This window comes from Triturus cristatus, chromosome 3_2 (genome assembly GCF_964204655.1).
Source record: "Triturus cristatus chromosome 3_2, aTriCri1.1, whole genome shotgun sequence".
In the NCBI taxonomy this organism is placed as follows: domain Eukaryota; kingdom Metazoa; phylum Chordata; class Amphibia; order Caudata; family Salamandridae; genus Triturus; species Triturus cristatus.
In genome coordinates, this window is record NC_140584.1 from 1181615974 (window position 1) to 1181633892 (window position 17919).

Below are 17919 nucleotides of genomic sequence, written 5' to 3' on the forward strand. Positions count from 1 at the left end.
CTGCTCCCTGCAGAATTCCTCCCTGGAGGGACCTCCTTCTTGCTGCCAATGGGTCAGCTCAGGCAGGTCTCCCAGTTCGGCAATCTGTTCCCCGGTAGGCTCCAGAGCATCCCCCTCCGGGTCTGCTTCCTCCTGGGCCGTGGGAACTTCGGGGGCCGGCTTCCCGCGCCTCCTGCGCCTTCTCCCTAAGGCCGGTTCCTGGACCTTTCCCTCAGGCTCCAGGACCCTCTCAACACCCCTACTGGCTGCCATGGACCGGGTGGTCACGCACGCCCAGTCGGGTAGACCCACCATCCTCAGATGCGTGGTCTTCTCCACCTTTTCCCAAGGGGAGCTCTCCAGGTCGTTCCCTAGCAGACAGTCTACAGGCATGTCAGTTCTCACAGCGACTTGTAGAGTAACAGAGACCTCCCCCCACTCAAAGGGAACTTGAGCCATTGGACAACGACTCTCTATGTTGTCAGCATTGACAACCCTACAGTAGGCATTGGGTACAATCTGCTCTTGAGACACCAGGTGTTGCCTCACCGAGGTCACGCTGGCTCCTGTATCTCTAAGAGCCTCAACCTTCTTTCCATTGATGGTCACTACTTGCCCATATTTCTTAGTGTTAGAGGGCAAGTAAGTTTCGGGGACCATCTCACTGTCTCCTAGCGAGACTAGGGTCATCTGCCCGGGACCCCCACCCTCCTGGACTGCTACCTCCTCCCCAAAGTTAACACTAGCTACTTGCCGGGGTGGAGCACCAGTGGGTGCGGTCTTACCAAACAGGCGACACTTAGGATCAGAGGCAATGTGACCCGGGTCACCACACCTATAACAATTGAAGGGCCCCTTTGGAACAGGTCTACCTGTCGGGGCCCCGTTCTGCTGCGGGGGTGGGGGAGGCTGAGAACCCTTCTGCTGGTTCCCTTGGGAATTACTTTGGGGGCCTTTTTGGAACCCCTTCTGTTTACCCCTGTCCCCCCCACTCTTCTGCTGGGGACCCTGCCCACCTTTGGCGGAGTCTCCCACTTGACCCTTGTGGACCCTGGTGCTGAGCCAGCGGTCCGCCTCCTCAGCAAGCTTCCTCGGGTTGGACAGCTTGCTATCAATCAGGTGCTGGCGTAGCTCAGGAAAACATTGACTGGACAAGTGCTCCCATGCAATTAAATCAAGCAGCCCTTGATAATCATTCACTTTGCTACCCTTCACCCAACCATCCAGTGCTCTGCAGAAAAAGGTTACATACTCCACATACGTACTCTCAGGGATCTTCTTAGTCTCCCTGAACCGCTGTGTATATAGCTCAGGAGTTAACCCATACCTGGTCATTAAAGCTTCCTTCATATGGGGGTATGAGGCTTGGAGATCTAAGGGTAAATCTAACAGTGTGTCACGCCCTTCAGCAAGGAACCTTCCCCACAACCCTGCTCCCCAGTCTTTCTCAGGGACCCGGTGTGAAGACATGGCCACCTCGTAGGCTCTAAACCACTGCCCTATGTCATCCTTTCTAAAATACTCCTTTACTACATCTTTGGGGATGTACACCTTGGACTCTACCTGCACCGGTGGAGTGCTGCCACCAGAAGGAGCGGTGTCCAAACTTTTCGCCTTCAGCTCCAACTCCTTCAATCTGATATCATGATCCATTTGGCGTTGTTGTGCCTCCAGGGCCAACTTTTGCTTTTCCATTTCCATTTGTCCTGCCAACTTTGCCATCTCCATTGCATGCGCCCTGTCTGCTGCCCTGTCTGCCAGCTCCTCTGGCGACCGGACTCTGCTGGGCTCCTCAAGGTTGTCGGGTGGAACGATGTCCCCCGCATTCCGTGGGTCTCGTGACTCCTTCCAGGCTCTCAACGCCTTGGTGTACTGGGGCTTCCTCTTGAATCCAGCATGGGGGACTCTGAATTTTACACTGTAGCCTTTCAATTGCTCCATCGTGTAGCCTTCCAGTCTCTCCCAATCCACCTCATCTATTCCAGAAATCACAGAGAGTGCTCTCCCAGCGGAGAGTGAGCTAGGCATGGTTGCAGTAACGGCAGATGTCTCAACAAAGTTCAACAAATGAAAACCTGTGGCTGCGTTATTTGGTCTGCTCTCACTATCTGGTGATTAATAATTCACTGTACGTAAATTACAAGTGCAAATCCGAAATCCCACCCGCTGCCAACAATGTTAGACTTGGGGGTCTCTGGTTGGCGCAAGGTTGCCCTTATGTCAAGCAGGAACCCTCTCCTCTACGTCAGGGCACAGGATAACCCCTCGTGAATGACCCTTGCTCACCCTCTAGGTGCGTGGCGTGAGCAGCCAAGGCGATTCCTCAGGCGTTGTTGGTTAAGCACTTACAATCACACACACAGTAAATACATCAATCCCCCCAGAAACGGACACCAGCCTTGGATATGTATAAAAATACGCTTCTTTATGTAAAAATAGGTATATATATCTCAGCAGACTTATCACAAGACCAATAACGTTTTCGCTATGCCACCAGGTTGTAAAGCAGGCAAATGTTACTTGTGGTTCCAGTACTCACAGAGATCGGCTCCTGCGAACGGGGAAATAAGGCGTTGCGGGCCCCGAGCCCGATACTGGAACTTCTTTCGTGACGTGGAGAGTCGGCACAGGTCGGTGCGACTCTCAGCTTGGGAAGTGGTCTTGGGTCCTCGATCAGCGGGTGTGGGCAGGTAGGCAGGCGCGGCCAGCGACCCTCCGCACGGTGGTGCAGGGGGGGTCTCCACAGCGGGGGCGGCGCGGCCTGAGATGTCCGGGGATAGCGAGGCGGGGTCACAGGGCACGGTCAGTGCAGCTGGATGACCCGGCGTAGATCACAGTCGTCGGACGGTTTCCGGCCGGAGGGGTGATAGCGCGTTCAGCGCGCTCCAGTGGCAGGCGGTGACAGGGGTGCAGGCAGCCTGGCCCGGGGACAGAGAGCGGCTCCGGACGGAGTGGGGCTCTCACGGGGTAAAGGCAGGCAAGCTCCTGAGTGTCACGGCCCTAGGAGGGGCGATGAGGGGCACAGTCTCTTTCCAGCGGGATGCACACACGGCTCGAATCGGAGGACGAGCAAAAGCACAGAGAACCCACTGGTCCTGGGGTTCAGTTCAGGGGTCAAGCTCAGATCAAGCCCTTGGAGAATGTTTAAAGCACAAAGCAGCAAAGTCTTTTCAGTAAGTCTCGTCCTCTCCTTTCTCAGCAAGGTAAGCAGCAGGCCAGCTCCTCCAGCGTCTTCTTCTCCTTCTAGTCGGGCAGAGGTTCTTTGTGGTAAAACAGGATTCTGATTTCTTAGGAGCCAGGCTCCTACTTTTATACCATGATTCTTTTGTTCTTTAGCGCCAGGGGGCCTAGGCCTGGCTCAGTCCAGTTCTGGAGCACTTTGTTATGGTGACTCTGCTCTTTCCTTTCAGCAGCAGGGCAGAGACATCAGCCTCTCCACAGGGGGCGGCGCCGGCTTTGTGGGGGCAGAGCACAGGTCTATTCAAGAGTCAAGGTGTACTCCTCCCACCCATCCTGGTGTCATCTCTCTACCCACCACCTGGCAGCCAACCTGTCTCTGGGGATTCCCCAACCCTGCTCCTTACTGTTGCCAGGCAGAACACATACACACTGCAGAGGCGGACTGAGATGGTCAGGCCAGTAAATACTAACTTTCTAAAAGTAGTATTTACAAACCCAGGATATTAAAATAAACTTGACTACAAGAAGTATTTTATTATTCTGAGTTCAGGCATACTAAACTTGACATTCTACCATGCTCTCTGAGTCCACTGGGGTCACAGCGTGTAGTGACTCCAGCAGCCCATTCTGGCCTATGGAGAGCAGGTAGCCTTCAATAGTGAAAAACGAAAAGGGCTGTAATTCACTACTAAGACATGCCACACACATCAGGGCATGTCCTACCTTATGCCTACAATGCACCCTGCCCTTGGGCCTACCAGAGGGGTGGCTAATATGTAGGTAAGGGAAGGTTTAGGGACTGGCAAGTGGGGGTACTTGCGCAGTCAGCGCGACGGTCCCGGACCGCGCACAGGGTCTGCGGTGGCAGACCCTAGACACATTTTTCAAGGCCGCTTTCTGTGGGTGGCGCAACCAGCGCTGCAAGCCCACCAGCAGCATTGGCATTCACAAGCCCTGGCACCCCTGGTGCACTCTACTGGGGACTGACAGTGAATCCAATAAACCAATCATGGACATCAATTACAGGTACACTTTACCTAGGGAGCACTTGCACTGCGGCACGGATTAGCCGTGGCGCAGTGCCCTGAGCGGACAACACCAGCAAAACAATCGAGGCACACCATCAAAAAGTGGAAGGGAAACTCACGCCAAGGTGCCAGGTCTAACAGTACCAAAGGTCCCTTGCCCTACTGATCCACTGGGAGTAAGCCCATGATGAAAACGTACATTCTCTACCACAGTGCATGGATCAGCAGGTGTCATAACCAGAGTAGAGAGTTGGAAATGGTAGTGCACCATAACACAAAACCTCTCTGGGTCTAAACTAACAAAGTGTGTCTAGAATAACGAACTGTAAGAGGGTATATTGACTGTCAATGAAGGAGAGAAATCCCTTTAGGACGATTACCCTCACTCACCAAAGGTAACATGCTTCATCATTGGGGAATCTCCTCTCGGAGGAAAAACCTAGTTCCACCGAGGGCCACAACCCCCTCAGTGTGAGGGAGGAGCTCAGGGATGTTTTAGAGATGAAGCTTCTACTTCCAGGGATGCTAAAGTCCCGTGATAAGTGAGATAAAATGACAAAAAACTGCAGCGCAAATGATAATGAAAGTGATTTAAACTACCTAGTGAGCTACAAATAGAACTAGCTTTATTAATTTGTTCCCACTGGCAGGAATAAAAAGCAGTGCAACAGCAGTATGGAAATTAGACTGCTGGTTGTACACAAACGGTCAACATGTTTCAGCCCTTCCGATCAAACAGTATCTGGGCTTTCGTCAGGACCATAACAGAATACAAAGCTGCTGCTGGAGTGAAAAAATCATAAAAGTGCAATGTAACACAAAATTAGCGTGATACTGAACCATCATCCATTGTATCCATCAGTGATACTGGAAATACATAAAAAACTAAAATTATGCATTTCGTAAAGTCAAAATCCCATAGTAAGCAAACGAGACTCACAGAAGAAAAATACATTACAAGGGCATCGTTCAATAGTCCCTTGCTCCAGCCAAATCAAATAGGTAGAAATTAACTCACCCAATTTGTTGGATATTGAGAGCCTCACCTCAACCTGGCAACAGCTCAGGGAAAGGGGTCCGCTCTACAAGAAAGAAGTATAAAACTGTGTGTCATATGACCATTTCAACACACAGGTTACTACAAAAAGACAAAGGAGAACACTAACTGCTCACAAGTCAAGAGTAAAACAAAAATGTAAACCAGAAATTTAATTAAAAATGCTACTATATACTAGTGCATGTACCTTGTTTGAAGATAAATGCTTTACATCATGTATGCAAATAGGATAAACATTCCAGTCTCGTCATATCTTTATGTTACTGCAGTATCTTGGCAGGTAATGTTCATAATCATATTCCAACAATAAATTTTAAAAGGAGGGTCAAAGAGAAATTTATTTACCGACCCAGTGGTTACCAATCCCTTAACCTTACATGCAATAACAACCAAAAGTAACCAGGGTCAAAATGCAGGAGCCGAATATTGCAAAGAACAACGCCTAAATTGAGAAGGAAAAAGCACAATTGTGAGCAATGACATTGATATTGAATCCCATCAGCCACTACGAATAGCGCATATCATCATCTAGGATTCAGCCATACACACAACTCTTGTGCCAGAGAAACGTATGGTGTATGAGACCAAGGGAAAGCAATGAAATTCACAACCCCTGGTATAGTATGATGTCGCTAACGTATAGTTAAGAGTGGTAGATGGTATTGAAGCAGTGCATGAAAAACAAAATAGGTGAGTGCAGATGTTAAAAACGACTACTGGGTCAGTACAATTAATTTATTCATAACTGACCGAGTGGTGTAACTAAAAACAGTGCAGGAAGCATTTTGAAATAATAACTGCTATTGTCCTAAGGTTGGTCTACATGTTTCAGCCTTACGATTGGGTGCCAATCAGGCTTTCGTCAGGACCAGATCTAAACAAGCTACTGCTAATTGGTGTAATAATCCAAAAAGAAAGAGAAAAACACGACCTACTTTAATGGAGGTACTGGGACACTCCCGAATATACGTGGAGTGTTATTCAAATCCTAAAATAAAAGAAATTATCAATGAAAAGACTTATAATGGAAAATATCAATGTTGTTCACAGGCTTTTTCTCAACATTAATGAAAAACATTATTGGCGTTTAGGCGGCTCTCTTTATTTATTAAGCTGACTGAGATTTAGATAAATCGAACACAAACTATAACAAATTAGTAGAAATTTCGAAATTTATATCACCAACATGAGAACTAGATTGGTAAAATGCTTACCCCTCAATGTACGGGGTCTCGCCTCACCCCACCTGGCATCCGCTCAGATGAAAGAGGCCCCGCTCTGTATCAGAATAAACGGGTATGACAATGTGTATGCCAAGCAAGAGTTGCTGTTAATATTAAAATCACTACGCACTTATTCTTACGATAGAAACATGACAGAAAACAATCATGTGACTTGATTTACAAAGTTTGTCTCAAGTGTGGACCTAACGAGACAAAGTATCGTAGCGCTCGTGTTTGTCTAGATTAATAGCTATAAGACTGCGCTACTTGCGTCTTACTCGATTGAGAGTACAGCTAAGGCAGAAACAGAGACACCGCAATATGTGTATGGAAACCAGGACATAACGAGACCAAAGCGGCAACGCTAGTATTTGTCTAGATTACTAGCTGTAAGATTGTGCTGATAGCGTCTTACTCGATTGGAAATGCAGATAAATACAACGACAGAGGCGCCGCATAATGTGGACAAAGACCAGGATCGGAAACAGCTTTGGGACTCGCTTTAACACGAGTATGGACATTACGAGACTAGTGTGAAGACGCTAATGTTAACTCACTGTAAGGCTGTGCTAATTGCGTCTTACTCGGTAGAGAGTACATGTAAATGCAGAGGCACAAACAACAACTTGTGTGCGCTTACCTATCCGTCGGTACCTCCGTCTGTGTTGAGCTGGACGGGGAGCCACCGACGCATGTTTCTAGCGCGTGTAAATAGACGCGCGTCTCAATGACGCGAGCGTCAGCGGCAGCAAAGACTTCTGGTACTTGAAGTCTGGCACAAAAATGTTTGAACATCTGAAATTCAAGAGTCTCGTATCGCATACATAGATGTCTCTTTAAAAAGCGATAGGGCTCAATATCATGACATATTCAAATGGTAAAGCCGTGTAATGATTCAGCCGGGGCTAAAATAAAAATTAGCTAATTGTCACTCGTTCAAAAAATAGTGTGAAATGCGGCTCATAAATGTAAGGCAGTCTAGTCATAACCTGAAGGGGAGGTCAAACCATGGTATGGCTCAATCCATTCTACTCCCAGCAGGTTTAAAAGACTGCAATATAGTTTGAATCAAGTAACCATGGTGGATATATAGACCCCATGAGTTCAAAGACTAGTCCACGGTATATCGTCATTTAACCCTTGTGTGTCGCTATGGAGTAAATAAATCCATTTCTGTTCTTTTTTAAAAAGGAAGCGGGCAATGTCGCTGACATGTGGCGGAATGAACGGCTGTTCTAACACCGTCCATTGGAGCTCCTCTGCTTTATGCTGGAAAGTGAGGAAATGTTGAGTCAATTTCGTTGCCTGTTTCTTGCACCGGATGGTACTTTTGTGTTCATTGATGCGAAGCTTTATTTTGCGTGTCGTCATCCCGACATACCTCAATGAACAGGGGCAAGTGATGAGATATATGACTCGTTCAGAGTTACAATTGGTATGTTTTGTTATAGCCCAGGGTTTCTGTGTCCCAATATCAATCTCTTTAGTTGGTGCGGTCTGTAGACAAGCAGTGCATGTACCACAGGGAAAATGTCCTTGCACCTTCGGTAGATCCCATAATGTGTTAGTTCTGACAGATGGGATGGTTTTAGGTCTGGTGTGCACAAGGGTATCTCGTAAATTAGTGCCTCTTTTATAAGAAAAAAGGGGCCTGGGAAGGGTAACTTAGCCGATGTTTAAAATCGACCAGTGTCTGCGTATGCTTCTTTGAATCTTGTTCGTCTGGGTACAAAAAGTGTGTACAAATGTAAGCCTCGACAAGGGTGGTTTAATTATAGGAGGCTCCAACAAGGCATCTCGATTGTTGTTCAGTGCTCTCTTCATTGCCTTCTTCACTAAGTGTGAAGGATATTGACGCTGTTGCAACTGGACCGAGAGATTCTGGGCATGTTTGCGAAAACTTTCCGTATCCGAACAGTTTCTCCGGAGCCGCAGAAACTGTCCTACCGGCAAGTTCTCTCGTAATGCTCTGGGATGGTAACTTTGATAAGTGAGCAATGAGTTTCTGGCCATAGGTTTTTTGTACAGCTCGCAGCCTAACCCACCATTTATGGGATATACACATATATCCAAAAAAGGTAATTTCTCTTTGCTGTATTCTATGGTAAACTTCAGGAATGAGTTTTGGTTATTCAACCAGTCATAGAATTCTGAGACCTCTAGGGTGGTGCCTCTAAAGATGACAAAAATGTCATCAATATAGCGTTTCCACACTCTAATTTGATCACGGAATGGGTTGTCAGCATTGAGTACGTGATTTTGTTCAAACACATGAACATACAGATTGGCTAAGGAAGGGGCAAAAATACTCCCCATCGAAGTTCCTGAGACTTGGAGGTACATCTTGTCTTCGAACTTGAAATCTTTTTCGGTCATTGCCAATCTTGCACATTCCATGATGAAAGGTATAGGTGTGATAATTTCTGGATTTTGAGGAGTAGTTTCCAGTAATTCACGTATGACCTCAAGTGTCTCCAATTGTGGGATGGCTGTATAAAGTGATTCAATATCAAAAGACACAAGGAGATCTTGATCTACATCAAATGTTGTTACTGATAACAATCTCAAGACATCCTTAGTGTCTTGAAGATAGGTTGGCATTTTTCTTACTAGAGGTTTCAAGAAAAAGTCAACAGAGGTAGACAGTGGTTCCAGCAGGGAGCCTATTCCTGATATAATAGGGCGACCTGGTGGAGGTCTTTGTACCTTGTGAATTTTCGGCAAGGTGTAGAAATAGGGCACAATAGGATATTTCGTAGTCAGAAAATCTGCTTCATTAGAGGTAATCCAGCCTTCCGCTTTAGCCTCTTCTACTAGTTGTTGGATTTCATTAGTTATTCTCATAGTTGGATCAAAAGGGAGAAGACGATAAGCAGTGGTGTTGTTAAGTTGTCATAAACATTCTTCACGGTAAGCTATTGTGTCTTGAATAACAATGGCTCCGCCTTTGTCGGCGGGTTTTATTGTGATGGTAGTGTCATTTGCTAGAGTGGAGAGAGCTTTCTTCTCTCTTGAAGGTAAGTTCTGGTAAGATTTAAAATAGCGGTCTCCTAGACTATTAATGTCTTCTAAGACGGCTTTCTCAAACGGAAGAATTTGATCTGGTATCTGATGTAGAGGAGGATTAAAACTCGATGGTTGCTTCAAACCAGTGTTGTTCACTGGTGACTCTACTGGGTCTGCAGTTCTATTTTTGAAGAAGAAATGTAATCGGATTTTCCTGAAGAACCATGCCAATTCACATCTGATGGCAAAAGGATCTCCTGTGTTTGTTGGTACAAATCCAAGTCCTCGATTGAGAACTAAAAGTTCATCTTCATTAAGAGGACGTGCACTCAAATTGACCACTAGGTTATCTGGTTGGTGCTGGTGCTTGGTTGTGCTAGACCTGTTCTGCTCCTGGTGTTCGGAGGAGGAGGAGGGTCTTGTTCCCAATGTACCTGTGCTCGGCCTTTCCTCCTGTCTCGGTTTCTTCCACGACTTTGTCCTAAAAAAGTCTGGTCGAAAAACTGAGGCTGAGGTTGAAATTGTGGCATAGGATGTGGGTAATGTGGAAATGGATATTGCCATGGGGCCGGTGGCCACCAAGGTCCTGAATGTTGAGAGGGACCGAATCTGCCACGTCTACGGTTCCTTCTGAAAGGTGTTGATATGCCTCGACCCTGTTGAATGTCTAGTGATGATGTCTCAGAATCACTGGAATATATATCTGAGCCTGAAGAAGAAGAATTTGAGCCAGTGCGTTTGCCCTTCCTGTTGAATTCAGGGAATGTATACCCTTCTTTGGTATAGGGGTATACCTTTTCATGGGAGAAGCGTGCAAGGTCTTTTTTGAATTTTTAACATCTGCACTCACCTATTTTGTTTTTCATGCACTGCTTCAATACCATCTACCACTCTTAACTATACGTTAGCGACATCATACTATACCAGGGGTTGTGAATTTCATTGCTTTCCCTTGGTCTCATACACCATACGTTTCTCTGGCACAAGAGTTGTGTGTATGGCTGAATCCTAGATGATGATATGCGCTATTCGTAGTGGCTGATGGGATTCAATATCAATGTCATTGCTCACAATTGTGCTTTTTCCTTCTCAATTTAGGCGTTGTTCTTTGCAATATTCGGCTCCTGCATTTTGACCCTGGTTACTTTTGGTTGTTATTGAATGTTCATAATCACCCATCCAAAATTGGCCCCCATCAGATATTGGGTATTGACACACTTGTGATTGAGTGCTACTAGACAGAATGTAGCCAAATTCAAAGAATCTCTCTCGAAATCCTATGTATACGCCTTAAAAAATTAATTAATACAGGCGCCGATAAAAATACCGGAAACACATCATCTCAATTGCCCCCTCAAAATCGCTATCTCAATACGTATATTAAAGACAAAAGGGCACACAGAGACGGGGGTAACATGTACTCACCTATCCGTCGGTACCCCGTCGCAGACTGAGGCTGTGACCGGAGGCACCGACCGGAAGGCGCCATTGAAATTTAAAACCCTCCGCTCTTCGTCCACAGACCCGGCGAAGGACCCATAGTGGACTGAGGTTCTCCTGATTAGCGGGGGGACGGATTTAGCGCGCCTGCGCAGCTCCCTCTCACTGATCAGCGTGATACCCATGCTGGCAATGCTTATGTTAAAAGTCCTGTTGTAAGTACCTCAGTGAAAGCAGGACTGGGATTAAAAGGCAAGGTCAACAAATGTTCGAAAATGCAAAATTAGAGCGCAATAACACGAAGAGGAAATATCTCTCTAGTGAAAATGTAGTACAAGCTATAGCGGACAGTGATTGTACCAACAGGTAACCTATCCTTACTACACCCAAATATGTTTAAATAGACCAAAAACAATATCAAATAGAGAAGTCACTTAATCAGCTCAGGGACATGTCCAAAAATATGTGTATATTGATATATGACATGCAGTCAGATCGACATAAATGAAAATGTCACCTGTCCTCAAACTTATTAGATTCATGATGGTTAACCCTAAGTGATATGAAGCACTGTATAGCAAGCCACGATGTTAATGTTCAGTTAAAGCATACTTGTACTTATAGACTAATCTAGAGAAATAATTGTTGAAGTATCAGGCAAGCATGGGCCTCTGTTTGTGGTGGCAAAACTGACAGGACAACATCGATAAGCCACTGTTGTTAAATCTTTGCATGAGTCCAATCACAGTGATGACCAGGGGATATCATCATTCAGTCCCCTGGTATCTGTGTGGAGCTTGAACACCCAACGCTGTTCATGATTAAGTAAAAACTTAGAGATAGCAGCAATGTGCGATGGAATAAACGGTTGCTCTAAAACCACCCATACCAAATCAGTTTCTCCATGATTCAAATCTATAAAATGATTGGTCATCTTAGTAGACCTTCTGTTACAGCGTATAGTGCTTTTGTGCTCAAGAATCCTTATCTTCACTTTCCGCGTAGTCATGCCCACGTAGCGCAAACCACATGGGCATGTGATCATGTATATCAGTTTCTCACTGTCTCACTGTTAAAATGAGTGTGTTTAGATAGTTTCCATGGTCGGTCCGTCCCAATATCTATCTCTGTGGTGTGTCTAGTTTGTGGGCACACCGCGCACGAGCCACAAGGGAAATGTCCCTGTACAGGAGTTAATCCCCATAGAGGAGTCTGAAGACCTGTTTTCTTCAATTTAGGTCTTGTATGCACAACTTGGTCTTTAATGTTAGAGCTTCTTTTGAAAGCAAAAAGGGGCGATGGTATTGGAGAAGCTCCAATATTCAGAATATTTCAGTGTTTAAGAATACTTTTCATAATATCATTGGAATAACCACTGAAGGTATTAACACATGAGTCTTTTTTCCTCTTCTTTAGGAGCAGTAAGCTTAATCAATGCCTGCCTGTTGTTATTGGCCGCTCTTTTTTTTGTGTTACGAATCACTTTAGTTGGATAGTTCCTTTCTTTCAACTGAAGAGCTGGTTGTTTAGAATGCTCCTTATATTTGAGAAGAGTTGTACAGTTACGTCGAATGCGTAAAAATTGCCCAAAAGGCAAGTTTTCGTGAAGAGCTTTAGGATGAAAGCTCTGAAATGAGAGTAAAGAATTCCGCGCTGTAGGTTTACGGTAAAGTTCAGTGCCCAGGCCATTACCGTCTGGAAAAATGTGCACATCTAAAAAAGGCAGGCTCACCTTAGAAAATTCAAAAGTGAATTTTAGAAACTGATTTCTCGTGTTCAACCATTTATGAAATAATATAATAGACTCTGACTATCAAGTGAATGACAGATGAAGCCAAAGAAAAAGGTTGGGTTACTGATCATGAGGCTTCCTTTTTGGTTACCTCCCATCCTACTATTCCTTATTTCTATGTTCTTCCTAAAATTCATAAGGAGCAGCTACCACCACCAGGGAGCCCATTATTTCTGGGATTGGCTCTTTTTTAGAGCCTTTATCGACTTTTGTCGATTTCTTCCTGAGACCCCTAGTGCGTAGCATGCCCACTTATGTACAAGATACAAAGGACCTTTTACGTCTATTTACTCCTTTTGACATTGATCAGGACTATTTGGTCTCGTTCGATGTTGAATCTTTATTGACATGTATACCACTAGAAGAGACTTTATCTACGACTGAGAGACTACTCAATAATGCGACCTTGGATAGTGTCACACCAACACATTTTATCATGGCCTGTGCTACTCTGGCAATGAAGGAGAACTTCTTTAAATTTGAAGAAGATATGTTTCTCCAAGTGTCTGGTACTTTCATGAGCAGCGTTTTCGTTCCCAGCCTGGCCAATCTCTATGTTCATAATTTCGAACAAACAGAGATATTACATGAGAATAATCCCTTTGTACAACACATCCAGGTATGGAAGCGTTATATTGACGACATCTTTGTGGTCTGGAGGGGTCCTCCTGAGTCTATTATATTATTTCATCAATGGTTGAACACGAGAAATCAGTTTCTATAATTCACTTTTGAATTTTCTAAGGTGAGCCTGCCTTTCTTAGATGTGCGCATTTTTCCAGACGGTAATGGCCTGGGCACTGAACTTTACGGCAAACCTACAGCACGGAATTCTTTACTCTCATTTCAGAGCATTCATCCTAAAGCTCTTCGCGAAAACTTGCCTTTTGGGCAATTTTTACGCATTCGACGCAACTGTACGTCTCTTCTCAAATATGAGGAGCATTCTAGAGAACTAGCTCTTCAGTTGAAAGAAAGGAACTATCCAACTAAAGTGATTCGTAACTCAAAAAAAAGAGCGGCCAATAACAACAGGCAGGCATTGATTGAGCTTACTGCTCCTAAAGAAGAGGAAAAGAGACCCACATGTGTTAATACCTTCAGTGGTTATTCCAATGATATTAAGAAAAGTATTCTTAAATACTGGAATATTCTGAATATTGGAGCTTCTCCAATACCATCGCCCCTTTTTACTTTCAAAAGAAGCTCTAACATTAAAGACCAAGTTGTGCACACAAGACCTAAGTTGAAGAAAACAGGTCTTCAGACTCCTCTATGGAGATTACCTCCTGTACAGGGACATTTCCCTTGTGGCTCGTGCGCGGTGTGCCCACAAACTAGACACACCACAGAGATAGATATTGGGACGGACCGACCATGGAAACTATCTAAACACACTAATTTTAACAGTGAGAAACTGATATATATAATCACATGCCCATGTGGTTTGCGCTATGTGGGCATGACTACGCGGAAAGTGAAGATAAGGATTCTTGAACACAAAAGCACTATACGCTGTAACAGAAGGTCTACTAAGATGACCAATCATTTTATAGATTTGAATCATGGAGAAACTGATTTGGAATGGGTGGTTTAATGGCACGGATTTCGGGAGGAACCGCTGCATTTAGTGCATCATCATTCTCTGCATCCGTTTGGGTCCACGTTAGTTTTGTATCGCTGAATGGAATGAACTGAGGTGCCTTCTCAAACTCAGTGTTCACAACACCATCAGCGACCCATTGGTCATAGGACAACAGTAGAGGCACTTGTTTACAATGAGTGCCGTGAATCCATACTTTGGGCCAGTGCCCTTGACTGCTGTTCTGGTGGCTAGAAGGGCCAGCTCAGGTCCCTTCCAGCGTGGCTCCAAACTCTTCCTCCGCTGAAAATTTCGAACCAAAATCCAATCACCAGGCTGAATGTCATGTCCGGGCCACTCTTGTATGTCTGGCAGAGTGTCCCGGACCTGTTGGTGAATAGAACGCAAATTTTCAGTTAATTGGAACAGGTAGTCTGTCAACAATGGATACTCAATATCAGAGAATTTGCAAGGGCATGGGACGCCCCAGACATTTGGCGGGCGTCCGAACACGACCTCATAAGGTGACAATCCTGTTCTAGAATGTGCTGTTCTTGTCGACAAAAGAGCTAATAGTAAAGCATCTGGCCACTGTAACCCTGTTGTGTCCTGAATCTTTGCCAACTTCAGTTTGAAAGTACCATTGTACTTCTCAACCAAACCTGCTGATTGCAGGTGGTTTGCATCATGGAATTTCTATTTTATGTGCAAACCGTCACAAACTAACTGGATAACCTTGGCATTGAAATAAGTTCCGTGATCACTCCAGATCAAGCGGGTCAAGCCGAAGCGAGGAAAGAACTCCTTCAGGAGTACCTTTGCAGCCGCAATGGCTGTATTGTCTTTAGTGGGGTAAGCCTCAACCCATTTACTGAATGCACAGATAACCACTAACACGTACTTCAAGTTATTGTCCCTGTCCAGTTCAATATACTCCAGCTGAAGAACCTCAAAAGGGAAGGTAGGTGGTGCAAAATTACCAGGTGGTGTAGGGGTACCCTTTCCAGGATTGTGTATCATGCGCACCATATAATACTTCACTAAATGTGTAGCAGTTTTGGAGATGTCATTCTGCCATACAGGGTCTAACAACTTGCAAATACCCTTAGCACTGATTTGGGCTGGGCTATGGGCCATTGTGACTACAGGAAGAACATATGCATCTGGCAACGTCCATCTGTGCTTTCCTGACTTGTCAATTCAACATCCCTCGTCATTCAATCGTGATGTACTTTCTTGCCACACTACTAATTTATCCACTGTGGCCTCACTTTGGATCTCCTTCACATTCTCAAGCGTATCCTCAAACATGGTGACCTCGGGCACCCATCTAGCAGGACCTGCTACGAACATTCTTTTCATCCTAGTCCGGGCTGTTTCCTTAGCTGTCTGATTTGCAAAAGCGATCCTTTTACCCACATCGTCAGTAACTTTCTTATGGGCACTACACTTGACTATTTCCAATTTCTTAGGGAGTGGCAAAGCAGACAAAAGCCTATAGATAAGATGACCATGCTGAATCTTTGCCCCATGGGAAGTAAGGAACCCTCTTTCTCCCCAGAGTCGCCTGAAATTATGGGCGACTACAAAGGCGTACTGGCTGTCAGTTTAAATATTAACAACCAATCCTTCTCTCAATTCACAAGCTTGAATAAGGGCGACTAACTCAGCTGCTTGGGCGGACTGATAAGGAACTTGTGACGTGTCAACTACCGTTCGCAATGTAGTAATAGCGTATGCTGCAGTGGTGGTGCCATCTGATAATTTAAAACAAGAGCCATCGACCTATAGTTCCCCTTGAGGGTCAGATAAGGATACATCAGTCAAGTCTACCCATCTCTTCTTCTGTCCGGACAATACAATCATGTATGTCAATCTCATTCTCAGAAGGAAGGGGTAGTAACGTGGCTGGGTTTAGAGTGGCACATCGTTTGATTATGATATGCTTAGCAAACAGTGTTAGCTCATAACCCGTCAGATGTGCACCTGTGAGGTGCTGTGTCTTTGTCTTATTCAAAAGAGTATCCACAGCATTGGGTACCGTAACTGTGAGGTCAGTTTCAAGTACGAGTCCAGCCGATTGCCTTATTGAGACAGCCTCAACCGCTCCTAGACAGCTCAGAAGGGCTCTTGCAACAGGGTCAAGCACAGCAGAGAAATAAGCACACGGCAGTTGCTTATCTCCGAATTTTTGTGTTAATACACAAAACGCACAACTAGCCGTCTCATTGACATATAATACAAATGGCTTGCTATAGTTAGGTGTGCCAAACACTGGAGCCAAACAAAGCGCAGTTTTCAATTGCTCGAATGACTGCTCACATTCAGGCGTCCAAGGCAAGCATTCATGCACATCTTTAGTAGTCAAATTGAGCAGGGGCTTGGTTAATAGGGAATAATTTGGAATCCATTGGCGACAGTAGGAAGTAATGCCAATAAAAGCACGCATATCTTTTTGAGTTTGAGGAATGGGCATTTTAACAATGGTATGGATGCGCTCAGGGGTCAATCTCCTACCATCCTTCGACAGTAGGTGACCTAAGTAGGTGACCTCCTGTCGACAATACCAACATTTTGAAAGGGGTACTTTATGGCTATGTTGAGCTAAATGTAACAACAATTTTACCGTACTGTCTCTGCAACCTTTCTCTGTATCCGAGGCGATGAGCAAGTCATCGACATACTGAAGCAATACATTACCTGTAGGGAGCGACAAGGAGTTCAGCTGACCTTTCAATGCCTGACTATAGATACTCGGACTCTCTGTATAGCCTTGAGGAGCATGACAAAATCTAAAGCTTCTACCAGTTAGGGTGAACCCGAACAGATACCTGCTGTCAGGATGAATGGGAATACTGAAAAACGTGTTTTTCAAGTCAATGACAGAAATGTAGCAGAAGAAGGAATCATTGTCAAATAAATTGTAATGTCAAGGACCACTGGAAACTGGGGAATCACTATTTTATTAACCTCCTGCAAGTCAATCACAAAGCGATAAACATCTGCATGATCATCAGAGTAACCCAAAGGTGTCCGTTTGCAAATAGGGCTATTACAAACATTAGCAGTCTTCTCCTCAACCACTCCTTTCGCAATCAAGTCTTGTACAATTTTCAACATAACCCGTTCTCCTGCCTGCGGTATTTTATACTGAGGGATGCGAGGTAAAATAGCATTGTCTTTAACTTGGACCAAAACTGGTGGTATCTGTAACAGCCCCACATCTGTGTAACCTGTCACCCAAAGAGTGGGTGGTACATCTTTAAACTCCGCAGGAAGAGGCACATCTTTGGACAGGCACTGTGTAGTGCGCACTACATCCGGACCCATTGTCATGTAAACACCCGCTGCAGGGCAGTAAATCGTAGCATGCAATTTCTTCGACAAGTCCAAACCCATAAAATGTTCTCCACAATTAGATGTCAACAAGAATGGCGAATCCACAGTGAAAGGACCAAAAGTCAACGCGCAAGGGGTTTTGAAATGGGGCTCACAACCGGTACACCAGAAAAACCTACCTAAACATTATTATGGCCAGACAGAGCCGCCCCAGGGGCCAAGGAATGAGAAATAGAACTGTTTGTTGCACCTGTATCCACCAAAAACTCCTTAGCCGAACCATGCACATCCGC